The sequence below is a fragment of the Xiphophorus couchianus genome, chromosome 18, assembly GCF_001444195.1.
Source record: "Xiphophorus couchianus chromosome 18, X_couchianus-1.0, whole genome shotgun sequence".
NCBI classification, from domain to species: domain Eukaryota; kingdom Metazoa; phylum Chordata; class Actinopteri; order Cyprinodontiformes; family Poeciliidae; genus Xiphophorus; species Xiphophorus couchianus.
In genome coordinates, this window is record NC_040245.1 from 3,116,118 (window position 1) to 3,129,446 (window position 13,329).

Consider the following 13,329-nt stretch of genomic DNA (forward strand, 5'->3'; position numbering starts at 1 on the left):
GAGCACTGCCGAATGCGTAGGTGCATATCGCCTGGTGGACGGGTGCGGGAACTGTGCCAGAGGGTCTACAGTGGCTGGCGGGTGGCAGTGCCGGCACCCCGCGGTGGCCAATAGGCCGGAGCGGTGCTGAGCTGCGAGGGCTGCACGACGCCGCTTGCAGCATTCATTTATTTTATAATTTTTTTATCCAATTTCTCATAAGAATAATTGATAGATTACTAAACAAAAATATTTGTTGTTTGGAAAACAATTTTGAAGAATTGCCTAGTAACAGAGTTTTTTCACTCTCTCCTCAGACTGAGTGGCTGTAACCTCTCAGAGAGAAGCTGTGAAGCTCTGTCCTCAGTTCTCAGCTCCCAGTCCTCCAGTCTCAGAGAACTGGACCTGAGTAACAACAACCTGCAGGATTCAGGAGTGAAGCTTCTCTCTGCTGGACTGAAGAGTCCAAACTGTAACCTGGAAACTCAGGTAAAATGTTTTGAATCCTAGTGAAGCCATATTTCTCTCCATTAACTGCTGCTATAGATGATGCAAATGTTATTTCAATAGTAGATTATTAAAATAAAAATGTCTGACTTTGATGAGGCTAATCATGCTAAATCTTGACACATAAACTCAGCTGGTTTTCATTGACTCCAGGCTGAAAGAACCAGGAAGAGAGGAATGTAGAAAGGTGGGGATCAGGCTTTAACTGTTAGTGTAACGCTGGACACTTGACCGATTGCTGCATCCTCAGTGTACAAAGAAGCATCATTGCAGATTCTTCCTCCAACCAGTTGTTAGACTTTCTCGTCCCTTCTACAAATGATAAATGTTGATTTTTACTATCTACAGAATGAAATACAGTTTTATTACTATTCTATGTTATTAACAGGTGAATCTTGAGTGTTTTCCTCTCGTGAAAATGATCAGTTCAGACCTTGGGTTCTACCTCAATGTTCTCATGTTCTCATCATGTGATGAATTGTGTGTCTGCAGCTTATCAGGCTGTTTGGTCTCAGAGGAAGGCTGTGCTTCTCTGGCCTCAGCTCTGACCTCCAACCCCTCCCATCTGAAAGAGTTGGACCTGAGCTACAATCATCCAGGAGACTCAGGAGTGAAGCTGCTGTTGGCTGGACTGAAGGATCCACACTGGAGACTGGAAGCTCTCAGGTATGGAGGAACCTGCTGCAGGAGCAGAGAAGGTCTGATAGAGGAGGAAGAGGGAGAAATGTCTCTAGTCAGTCTGCTGGGAAACATTTAGAATGAAGATGAATATTTAGTCTCCAACTGAAATATTTTCTCCGAAACTGTGGTATTAAAGGATTTCTCAAACATGCATGAAAGAATGAAATCAACACTCCAGGTTTGTTTCAGATGAAATAATAACATAATAGCCTGAATTAAAGTTTAAGAAAAAGTCGATTTTAGATTATACTGTCCCTTTAAGCTGTGAAATGCAGATGAAATGATGGACGACTCACCATAACAAGTCAGCAGGAAGCAGCTGGCGCCCACTTATGGCTCACTGACTTCACACCGACAAGGGCAAGGCGTCCTCCGCAGACGGGAATCAGCTTTCCCCTTCAATGTGAGGAAGATTCAGAACCATTAGAAAAACAAACTTTAATTGTTCTGCCGCCAGACTTCCCGCTAGGCCAAGAATTACTCACAAAATTAACAAACTATTGTTAACATGACTCTGTTAGTAATCAAGAATCAAGCAGCTGTTTGTTTTTTAGAATAAATAACATTTAGCAACAAAATATCTTCCGGCAGGAAGTTTCAGAAAACATGAAATGTTCTGTATTTGTAGGAGAAAATGCAGTGAAGGTGTGAAGCTCAGTGCTGACTGCAGTGAAACAGAAAACCAATGTCCACATAAAGATGAGAAATGTTTCTGTGATTTATAGCTTCTCTCCTCAAACTGAAAGGTTAATGCGAGGGAGAGCTGAGTGAGCAGCCGTGTTTGACTCTCTGCCTTTGTTGGAAACAAAAGTTAGAAACAGAACTGGAAGGTTTATTATTAATCATTGATTATTTGTAACATTGGACTTTGTTCATCATCATCATTATTATTATAGTCATTTTTTCCTTCTCAGCAAAGTTTCTGATCCTCCTCTGAGCTTCAGTTTTGAAGTTTAGGGTTCAGAGCAGCCGTCCCTTGCGACTCATCCATCCTGCTCCTCCAGACTAGCCAACAGCAATTAGCAAACAGCAGGTGGAACTGCTGAGCTCATTAGGTGAGCTACTTCTCGGAAAACGCTAGGAAAAACATTGTTAAAGGGTTAATAGATTTATTGCCTTTTTGGACAGCCTTATTGTGATATATTAATTGACTAAGCTGAAGTAAAAGCCACCACTAGAGGGCCACATAAGTGGAACTGATTTTTCTTCTTTTTTGTAATAATTTCTATATGATTATGTTAACAAAAACACACAATTTCATAGTAAAGTTGTGATATATTTTTTATTTTTTTACAATAATATATATTTGGTCATGTATAAATTCTTGTTTAGAGAGAGAAAATCCATAAATAGCTGTTGGGCGCCACCTGGTGGCCGCGGTAGGTAACGCTTCAGCGGTATTGTGAGCTGCAGTGGAAGATAAGTTAGCAAAACAATGTTGTGAAAAAGTACTTATGCTTCAGAGACAGAGAAAAGAAAGAGGAGGAGCAGAAAAAACGTCCAGATAAAGGTTTGTTTTAATCTGTCTTGGTAAATTAATGTTTATCAAAAAGATTTGTGGAGCTGCTAATAGAGAATTAGTTTGTTAGCGACCTTGAACGGTCCGGTTCGGCAGCCAAACATTTATGCTAGCTTAGCGTCTTTGTGTTTGTGTGAAACTGAGCTTTAACTTTAAATGAGTTGATTATCATGGTTGGCTCTTAGTATTTCTGAAACTTTTTGGCTACAAAACGGCGTGTTTGCTAACATTTGAAAACAACAATTAGATATTCTCAATGTTTGAAATTGTCTAGCAAGACGTTTCCACATCAGGCAACATGGTTCCTGCACCAATAAGCGACTCTAAGCGGTGGTTCATGTGTTGTTAGCTGCTGAGCGTTATCATTTTATGTGGCTAAAACAAACATTATTTTTACATAAACTTATATGTGAAACTTCTACAGGAATTGTTAAAATTATTTGAAGGCTCAGAATCAGCCCAGTACCGGTTCTGATGGAATAAATTTGATTGGAACTACACAAAAGAGAAATTGATTTCATGAATATGTGTATATTTGTTCCATCTTAAGTCCAGTTCATACTAATTCTTATTTAATTGCTTTACTACCACTAGGTCACTTATCAAACTGGAGGTCCGGGGGCCAAATCCGGCCCACCGTAGCGTTTAATGTGGCCCTCTAGACTCCAGGCTACATCAGTAAGTCCCTCAAGTTTTTCACAAATCCGCACAACTCACACAAAATGAACAGATTCCCACATTTTTTTCTGATTTTTACTGCAAATGTTTCTCAGAATTGTCCAGAAACATTGGGTTCAAGTGACTCCTGCCTCGGCCTCACTTTATAATCCGTGACTGATACAACAATAAAAAGTCACATTTGACATCATAGATTAGCGCAAATATGGTAAAAATTCCTTATAAATATTTTTAAATTAGCGCCACAAAATCAATCATGAAATCCTGGATGGACTGATCAGTGTGGAAAAAATGTTCAATATTATGAAATTTTAAGAAACACTTACTAAATGCTGAAACAAACTGCTAATTAATGATACTTTAACAGTTTAGTGGGTTTTATTAATACATTCTGGCACAGCCGGCCCTTTAAGAACATTCAGATTTTTGATTTGGCTCAAAAGGAAAATGAGTTCATAGCAGGTGTGTGAATTATCTAATAATCTGTTGTAATCCATATTATTAGCAGAAATAGAGAGACCCAGAACCAAATTTCACTTTGTTCCGGACCTGACGGCAGGTGTTGTGTTTTTAGTCAACAAAACGTTTTTCCTTTTCTGCTGCGTTTGGACGATGTGTTCGGGCACGATGTTGGGAAAACACTGAATATGTGACCCTGTGAGTCCGATTCTGTTTCTGCTTTTTACAGATTTGAAAAGAGCGAATGGGAAATAAAACAATGTCTGTTTGCTTTACGTAACGTCCTCACTGACATCTAACAGCTCAGACTCACTTCTCGCCTCTGAAACCTCAACAGACAGTTTCTGCGTTTCACTTGAGCATAAATTAAATATGATTAATTCGATTAATTTTTTGAAAATCAATTTAAAACATCATAATTTTTAATCGATTGATGGCTCTAAAAATACACAAAATACTTCAAATGAACATCCTAAGCGATTATTATACAACGTATGCACCGACTCTTAAATCCTCAAACTTTCTCTGCAGGCGTTTTGTAACTTTGACCTCAGTTTTCTGTAATTCTTGTGAAATATTTAATTTTTTCCGCTGTTTTGCTTCTGATTACTTGTGGCTCCAGTCTCTCACCTGGTTTTGTTTTTCTGTTTTCTGAAATAAATCTTTATTTTCTTATATTATCTTCCTTTTTTTCCACTGTTACTGAATTACATCTGGTTTCTTTCTTTAATAAACTGCATTTTTTTTCCCCCAGGTTACATTCGGCAGGGTTTCCTTTGTTCCTCTGCTAGATTTTGTTTTCCAGAAACTTAGTCTTTTTCTGTGTGGTTTAGTCGATCCTGCCTCTGAGTGTCCTTTGTCTTGTTTCTGTGTTTATTTATTTTTGCTCTGAGGACACCATCTGTCTTCCTCTGCGTCCTGCATGGCTCCTTCACCTCAGAACATCTGTTGTTAGCTTAAAACTATAAAAACACTGATTTGAAACACAAGAAAGGCTGAGACAGCAGGTGAATTAAGGTTATATGCTAATCGCTTAGCCATATTTACCAGAACTCGATATATTATTGTTTAAGTTTAACTAAAGCTGTTGTTTTGCAAAAAAATTTAATAATTAGGCCAGTGGTGTCCAAACGTTTTGGCATGGAGGCCAAAAATGTCCAACGTTTTTTAGTACTTTTGTTTTCACAAGAACAACTTTAAGTTATAATTTTTACCTGAAGCTAAACATGACAGCAGTCAGGTATCTAGGCAAGCGATCAATAAATTATTGCAGATTTAAAACATGAAAAAGGTTTTGCATCCTAATCTACATCCTAATTCTTTTAGATTATTCTACACTTTTTTGAGTTTTTACTTGCTTTATTTTTAAAAGTGTATTAAAGGGGAATGCCCAAGTGATCGTCTTTACAAATAAATTGAATCAATTAAAGGCAAAAGCTTGTCGCACCTTAAAATTTCTATTTTAAGATTTTAAATGGTCTGTTTTTTTGAAAGAATAAACTGTAAATATTATTTTTAAATCTATATTTACTGCCTGAACTAGCAAACCAGATTTAGACTATTCTTGAATTCTGATCCACGGCCACAAAGAATCATTTCAAGGGCTGCAAACGGCCCCCGGGCCGCACATTGGACACCCCTGATTTGGCTCTGCCTTCATCTTTGAGGTTCAGTTAAACTTTGTTCAACATTTTGCCCCAGCAGATGTTTCCTGAAGGTTTGCTGAATCGGTATTTTGCCCTGCTAATGTTCTCTATTTCTGATTGGCTTGGAGAGGAAATAATAAAACAGAAAGCGATAAGTTTTTACATTTACTTGACTAATTTCTTGTACGGATACTTTTAATAGGCAGCGAAATGGAACAATCCAGCATAAGGACTTGAATAATCTACAAACCAAAAGAGAAAATAATCAAAGACAAATATTTCCAATTTTAAAATAAGCAAAACACAAGAACAAACTAAGAAACTGAACCCAAAGAAATGAATTTATACGGTAAAACGCCAGAGGCAGTAACAACAACAGAGTATGGCAACACCTTTCGAGCAATAATAAACCTAGAAATAACACAAGTACCTGTGGATCTTGACGCTGTTCTCTTTTACCTTTTTAATGTTGCCAAAATATTTAATCCGAGAGGAACAAAAAATCAAATGTAGCGTCACAAATCAGGAGGCGTTGCCCCGTTACCTAGCAACCCTAGTAAAGTCCAGTCTGTTACCTAGCAACCCAAGCAGAGCTTCGGCACGTTTGGTCAGCTAGTTTTACTGCCGTACACTACAAAAACACAAATCCTACCAAATATTTTTGGTCTATTTTTAGTTGGAATATCTTAGTACACTAAGATAGAAGTAACTTTTCAGCAAAAAAAAAAAAAAAATGGTTTTAAGTAAATAACTTCTTAATATTGATGAAAAGTGCCAGTTCCACTAGCAGATTATTTCTCTTGTAACATGAGAAAAATGTCTTATCATAAGTGAAATAATCTGCTAGTATCTGGTACTCGTCCATCGATATGAAGGAATTATTCCTGTATTCTGCTGAAAAGTTACTTGTAATTTAGTTTTATCTTATTTCAGGTTTAGGAGGATATTTGCACTATAAAGCAGACCAAAAGAACTTGGTGTGATTTGTGTTTTTGCAGTGAATATGGCTGTCAGTCAATCTGTCCGTGTCGGGTCAGGACCTGCAACGGTGGGTTAGAGAAGCCGCTCCCGCTCTTTATTTCTGGTCGTTTGTCAGTCGTTTAACAGGAATATCGAATTCGTGTTCGCGGCGGTTCTTTGGTTTGGTTTGTTGTTCGGCGCCGCTCAGATCTGCGTTCTCAGAGCGATCCGCTTACAGAGCTGAACGTCCAAACAACGGCTCTGGATCGCGTTACGACGGTGAACTTTAACAACGTGTCGGGTTTTAGTTTTACAGTTCAGACACAGAAACCTGCTGCTGTTATGCAATCGATCAAATCTTTGCCACAAAATGATTTAGATTTAATTTATCTGCATTAATGTTTGCATCTGTATTTCCAGATGTTATAAAATCATTAAACATACAGTTTTAAAAATATTAATTTTGTTTTTGTTTGTTTCTCCCTTTTTTATCTTTCATTCTTTCTTCTTTTGTTTGTTTCTCTCCTTATTCCTTCTTTCTGCCTGTCTTTCTTATTCGTCTTTTTCACTTTCTGTCTTTCTTTTTTCTTTCTCTTTCTTTCTGCCTTTCTATTTCTCTGTTTCCTTTCTCTTTCGTTCTTTCTTTCTATTTCTCTTTCTGTTTCCTTTCTCTTTCTCTGTATTTTCTTTCTAGTTCCTTCTTCTTTCTTTCCTTCTTTTTGTTCCTTTCTTTCTCTTTCTTTTTCTCCTGTCTTTCTTTGGTTTCTTTTTTGTTTGTTTCTCTTTCATTATTTCTTTCTTTTCTTCAATAAATCTTAAATAAAAAGCCAAACATTTTATTTTATTTTATAGTATTTTATTTTGGGAATTTGCCCTAAAAAGCACAAATTGATCTATCCTACGCCAAAAAACTTGGAAAGCATAAATTATTAGAAACTCAACCTATAAAGTGGAATATGTTTCTCTTGTATTTTATTTACCGTTTTTAGAGAATTTTCTCACCCTTTGCTCTGCTTGCAGAACATGAATATCACACATTTATCCTGCAATTTGAGGCTTTTTATCCCATATTTAAAGTTTTTTTAGGAACTTTATTGCTCTGTTTAAACAAGACAATATTAACTTGAAAATAAAAATCCCAATTTTAAAAAGACTTGATTATTTATTCATGTGATAAATCAGACACATGTTCAAACTGCCTGCTGAGCCGACTTCATTTTCTAAGCCCTCATATTTAGAAAGCTGATAAAATCTTCTGTAATGTGTGCAATTACTCCACAAACCTAATTACTATCTCAGCAGGATAGATTAAGGTTGATATGCGTCAAACAGACATTAAATGTAGGACAGCTGCAGATGCTTTACCCTGCGGAGCTGCAGTGGTTATGTAGGAGCAGGAAGGTCATCTCCAAGGTCGTCAGACTGGGACAGGACAGTGTAAACTGGTAGGCACAGAGGAGAACATCCAAAGTAAACAGCATGAGCTTGAGAAAACAAACACATCCCTTCATATGTAAGGGAGACGGGCAAAAAATCTCTCATTTCTAAACAAATTTTCCCAATTTTGTCCTGAAAATATGTGCTGACCGGCGTTTCTGCTTTGGTTTATTTTCAGATAAAAATGATGCAACAGTTAAAGCAATAATTAATGCAGTGAGTGAAATAAATGTAGTATTAGACTCTGATTCTTCTCAGAGTAAAACACAAGGTTACGCTTTGGTTGCCATTACTCACCTCATTCCCACCAATCTGTGTTTATTACTAAGATCACTCCAAAAGTACAACATTAAGGTTTACCTTCTAGTGAAATTATCTAGATTAAACTTAGAAGTACCTTTTTAGCAAGTTTTATGAGTTTGTTTTAAGTAGATAATTGCTTAATATTGATGAAAAAATACTAGCTCCATTGGGAAATTATTTTGCTTACAACAAGACATTTTTATAATGTTAAAGTTAATTTATCCACCAATGGAACTAGAACTTTCTCATCAATATTAATAATTATTTAAAACAAGCCTCTATTTTATGCTTAAATGTTAGTTTTCTTATTTCAGGTGTACAAAAATATTTGCACTAGAAACTAAACCAAAATTACTTGTGCTGGAGCTCCGCTTGGGTTGCTAGGTAACGAGCTGGGCTTTACTGTGGTTGCTAGGTAACGGGGCAGTGCCTGCTGATTTGTAACGTTACATTCCAGAGGTTCAACATTCAGTTTCCAACGTCAAGGTGACTTTATTATTGTGGCGTTGTGTAAAATCGAATTCAACGAGCTTCACATCATTTTTTTATATTGTTATTCCCTCATCAAAAACACACCTGGAGTGTTTCTCACCTGAGTGAAGTCAACCTCCACTCTCTTCAAAGCTAACAAAATGTGTGTTAAATGTTTGTGCTGCTATCATTTTAAAGATATTAAAAAGTGTAACACATGTAGTACAGGTCATGAAAGGTCAACCAACATTCCTCAAATCAGACAAAATTGGTATCAGTCAACTTGGTCTACGTTTGTGCAGCAGAGATTTTCGTTTGTGCTGCTTTTGCTTTGAAGATATTAATTAAAGCTTAAAGGTCAAAAGGTCAGCCAACTCCCCCACATTAGCCAACTGTTACAAAATTGTTGCCAAACACTTGTGCCGCTATCATTTTAAAGATATGAATAAAATCATTTCCAGAGGTCATCAGAGGTCATCATCAACATCTTCAAAGCAAAAGCAGCACAAACAGAAAGTCTTTACTTCGACGCCATTTCTGTTAGATTTGAAGACGGCGTGGGGTCTTGTTGACCTTTCATGACCTCTGGAAACATGTATTAATTTCTTTAAAATGATAGCGGCACAAACAAAAATTGTTACTATACAAATGTTTGGCACCAATCTTGTTAGATTTATGTAATGTGGAGCAGCTGGTTGACCTTTTGACCTTAAAAGTTGAATACCTTCAAAGTAAAAGCAACACAAACTTAACATCATTACCTCAACACCAATTCTGTTATATTTGAAGAAGGTGTGGGGGCTGGTTGACCTTTCATGACCTCTGGAAATATTTATTAATATCTTTAAAATGATGGCAACACTAACACAACTTTTGCAGCACAAAGGTTTGACACCAGTTTAGTTAGATTTGAGGAAGGTGGGGGGTCAATTTCACTCCCTCCCCTGTTCTTCTCCCAGTCAGTTCCTCCAGACTAGCGGCAGCAGCAATTACCAAACACCTGGTGGGACTGCAAGTCTGCTGAGCTTATCATACCAACTACTACTGAGTCCAACGCTCCTATAAAACGGTTTTAAACAGCATAAAGAGGAGCACTGTTGTGATGACTTACTGGAGGCGAAGCAGGAGATTCTTAAAGAGACAGAGTCCAATTTCAAGGCGTCAAATTCCCAAAGTCGCATTTGATTTTTACGGCATTTTTATAACAACTGAAGGTAACATAGTTACTTTATTGTGATACAAAATGCCTCTTTGGTTCTTGAAAAATACTGTTGGGGCTTTAAGTATGAGTGTGTACATGGTTGTATAATCATTTATGAATAATGGATGGTTGGAACATTGGAAACATTTAAAGTCCACAATGTACAAATTATACATTCCTGGAACTCTTTATGTTTTGCTTTCCAGGAAGGCAGTGGACTGTCATTTTCATGCTAAACAAATAAGACTCGTTGGGCATTGTGTTTTTTCACTGTAAAATAAATTAGAAGGAAGTTTCTCACGGTACTAAACTCATGCTGAATAAACAAAGTGGTGTAGCATAAGAAAACCATCAATGGCACTGTGACGTTTACCTTACCAACCACAGAACAGGGGCTAGTTTTATGATTTCATATGAAACATCATGCAGCTACTTCACTGAAACGGTTACACAGGATTGGGATTTCTATTCTGAATTAGAAACATTAGACGGTAAAAACAAGAATCCTGGTATGTGCTGCACTTTTTGTTTAGTGAAGGTTGGTAAAACACTCTGTGAACGGAATAAAATGTGAGGAAAAGATGGTGAATACTGTAGATGGAAACGTTCAATTCTAATAAAAGAGGATGCTGCAATATAAAGTTATCCTGTAAGTAATTATCAAGTGTTGAATATTAAACCCTGGAAATAAATGAAACTACTAAATAACAAGGTGGTGGTATTTGCAAAAACACAAACTCGTACAAAGTATTTTTGGTCTAGTTTCTAGTGCAAATATCTTAGTACATTTGAAATAAGACAAAACTAACTTAAAAGCAACTTTTCAGCAAGACAAATGAGCTTTTTAAAGTCAATAATTCCTTAATATTAATGAAAAAGTTCTAGTTCCACCACTAGAATATTCCACTGCACCGTTACCTAGCAACCCCAGCCAAGCCCAGCCCGTTTCCTAGCAACCCAGTTCTAGTTCCACTGGCAGGAACTTATTTCACTTATAACATGGGAAAATGTCTTGTTTATGAGTGAAATAATTTAACAGTGGAACTAGTAATGTTTCATCAATGTTAAGGAATTATAAACTCTAATCAAGCTCCTAAAATGTTGCTCAAAAGTTACTTGTAAGTTAGTTTTATTTCAAATGTACTAAGATATTTGCACTACAAAACTAAAGCAAAAATAGTAAGATTTTGCATTTTTGAAGTGAACTTAAAGACAATAAAAGTTTGGGTTTTATCCAGGAGGTGAGAAAAAGGAACCGGATCCTGACACTGGGCAGCATTCAGGAAGCATAGGGTTTGAACTGGGAACAACACCGCCACCTAGTGGACAGAGAGCAAAACAACAAACCATCGATTTCTGAAATCACTGAAAATCTCAACATGCTGAATAATAAAATGTAAAACGTGGCTGAGCAACACCATATTGAAAACATTCACTATAAATTTACCTTATAGAGCCACTAATAGCAACTGTCTGTAGATGTTTTGTGTTTATTGTCAACAATCTGTTTTTGTTTTAGATTAATTTTGCTCCAACCTTCTTTTTTACAATATTTTAATTCATTACTGGGGAATCATCATGTACTCTATCTAGTTCTAGTTCATCTGTTAGATTATTTCACTTGTAACAAAACACTTTTTCCATGTTACAGGTGAAATAATCTGCCAGTTGAAATAGAACCTTTTCATCAGTATTAAGGAATTATTGACTTAAAACAAGCTCCTATATCATGCTGAAATGTTACAAGTCTGTTTTGTCTTATTTCAAACGTACTAAGATATTTACAATAGAAACTAGACAAAAATACTTGGTAAGATTGTGTATTTTTGCAGTGTTGCCTAGCAACGTTGCCTGGCTGTAAAACAAACTGCGACGTATTTGAGTTTGGTTTCCTCCAACTATTGCTCCAAACATTGGTCAGTTACTTTGGTCTCATCTGTTATAAGTGGAGCAAAGTACCCAAAAATTATACACAGAGTAGAAATACTTCATAATACAACTACTCAAAGAACAAAGTAGTACAAATTCTCCTAAAAGTATTTTTTTTCTAAAAAGGTTACTCAAGTAAATGTATTTGGATAAATGTAACTAGTTACTACCAAACTCAGGTTATACAGATAGAAATTATTCAGTCATGCTGCAAAATAATCTGTTTCTGCTGGATAAAGGATTATTTTTTGCCCGTTTCTTCCCAGACTGAGCAGCAGCTGCTTCTCTGAGGTCACTGCTGGACTCTTACCATCCTAGTATCGTGTTAACTCACACTTTTAAGGACCAAGCTGCCAAAACTCCTGCTTTTATAGAGTGATCAGTCTGATTCTGGGCCAGATAGATATCTACCCCCGTCTTTTTTTCCCCTTCTACTCGCCCATAAACCTAAATGCTGTAATCATCCCTCCAGACGGCGGCCTGGCAGCCGTCCAGAGTGCGACTGCAGCATCAAACTTCGACTGGCTGTACGCAAACAGATCCAGATCAGTGGATAAAGTGTAAATCTGTGGAATGTGCAAATACACAGGCAGGCCTATAAACCCGTTTCACACACAGAAAGTAAAACTTTACTTGAAAGCTCATAAAACTCCACCAGACGTCATGAGATGATGACCCCTCCGCCTCCACACACCCACCGCCATCTGCCCAGCGTTAGCTTAATGAACCCACCTATAGCTTTTATTTTTATGAACGTCCTGCTTGTGTGTTGTTCAGTTATTTTACCCTGTGAATGAAATGACGACAAAACGTCTATATTGATTCTGGTTTTCCGTTGGATGAACAGGGGCGTTGAATCATTTTCGTTTTGGGCCAAATCAAAAATCTGAATGTTCTTAAAGGGCCGGTTGTGCCAGCGTGTATTGCTATAACTCATTAAACTGTTAAAAAAAACCAAAAAAACATTAAATAGCTGTTTCTTTTAGCATTTAATAAGTGTTTCTTAAAGTTAAATAACATTGAACATCTTTCTCACTGATCTGTCCATCCAAGTTTTCTTGATTGTTTTTGTGTATTTTTGCAATCAAAATCACAGATTTTGTGGAGCTAATTTAGAAATACTTGTAAGAATTTATTACAAATATTTGTAAAAATATTCAGAAATATTTTTATGATGTTAAATGTGACTTTTTACTAATCGCTGCATCGATCACAGACTATAACTTGACATCAGGTAAGGCTGAGGCAGCAGTCACTTAAATGTTTTTTGGCCAATTTTGAGAAACAATTTGCAGTAAAAATCTGAAACATTTGTTGGCATCTATTGATTTTGTGTGAGTTTTGCATATTTGTTAAAGCTGGAAGGACTTGCTGATGTAATTTGGAGTCTAAGGGCCACATAAAAAGCTACAGTGAGCCAGATTGGGCCCCTTGGCCTCGAGTTTGACACGTGATGTAACGTCTCTGGTTTATGCCAAGCTTATGTGTCACATCCTGAGCAGGAAATAATTATTTCTGCTTTTGTTTGTTTCATCACAATAGAAACTGAAACTTTAAGG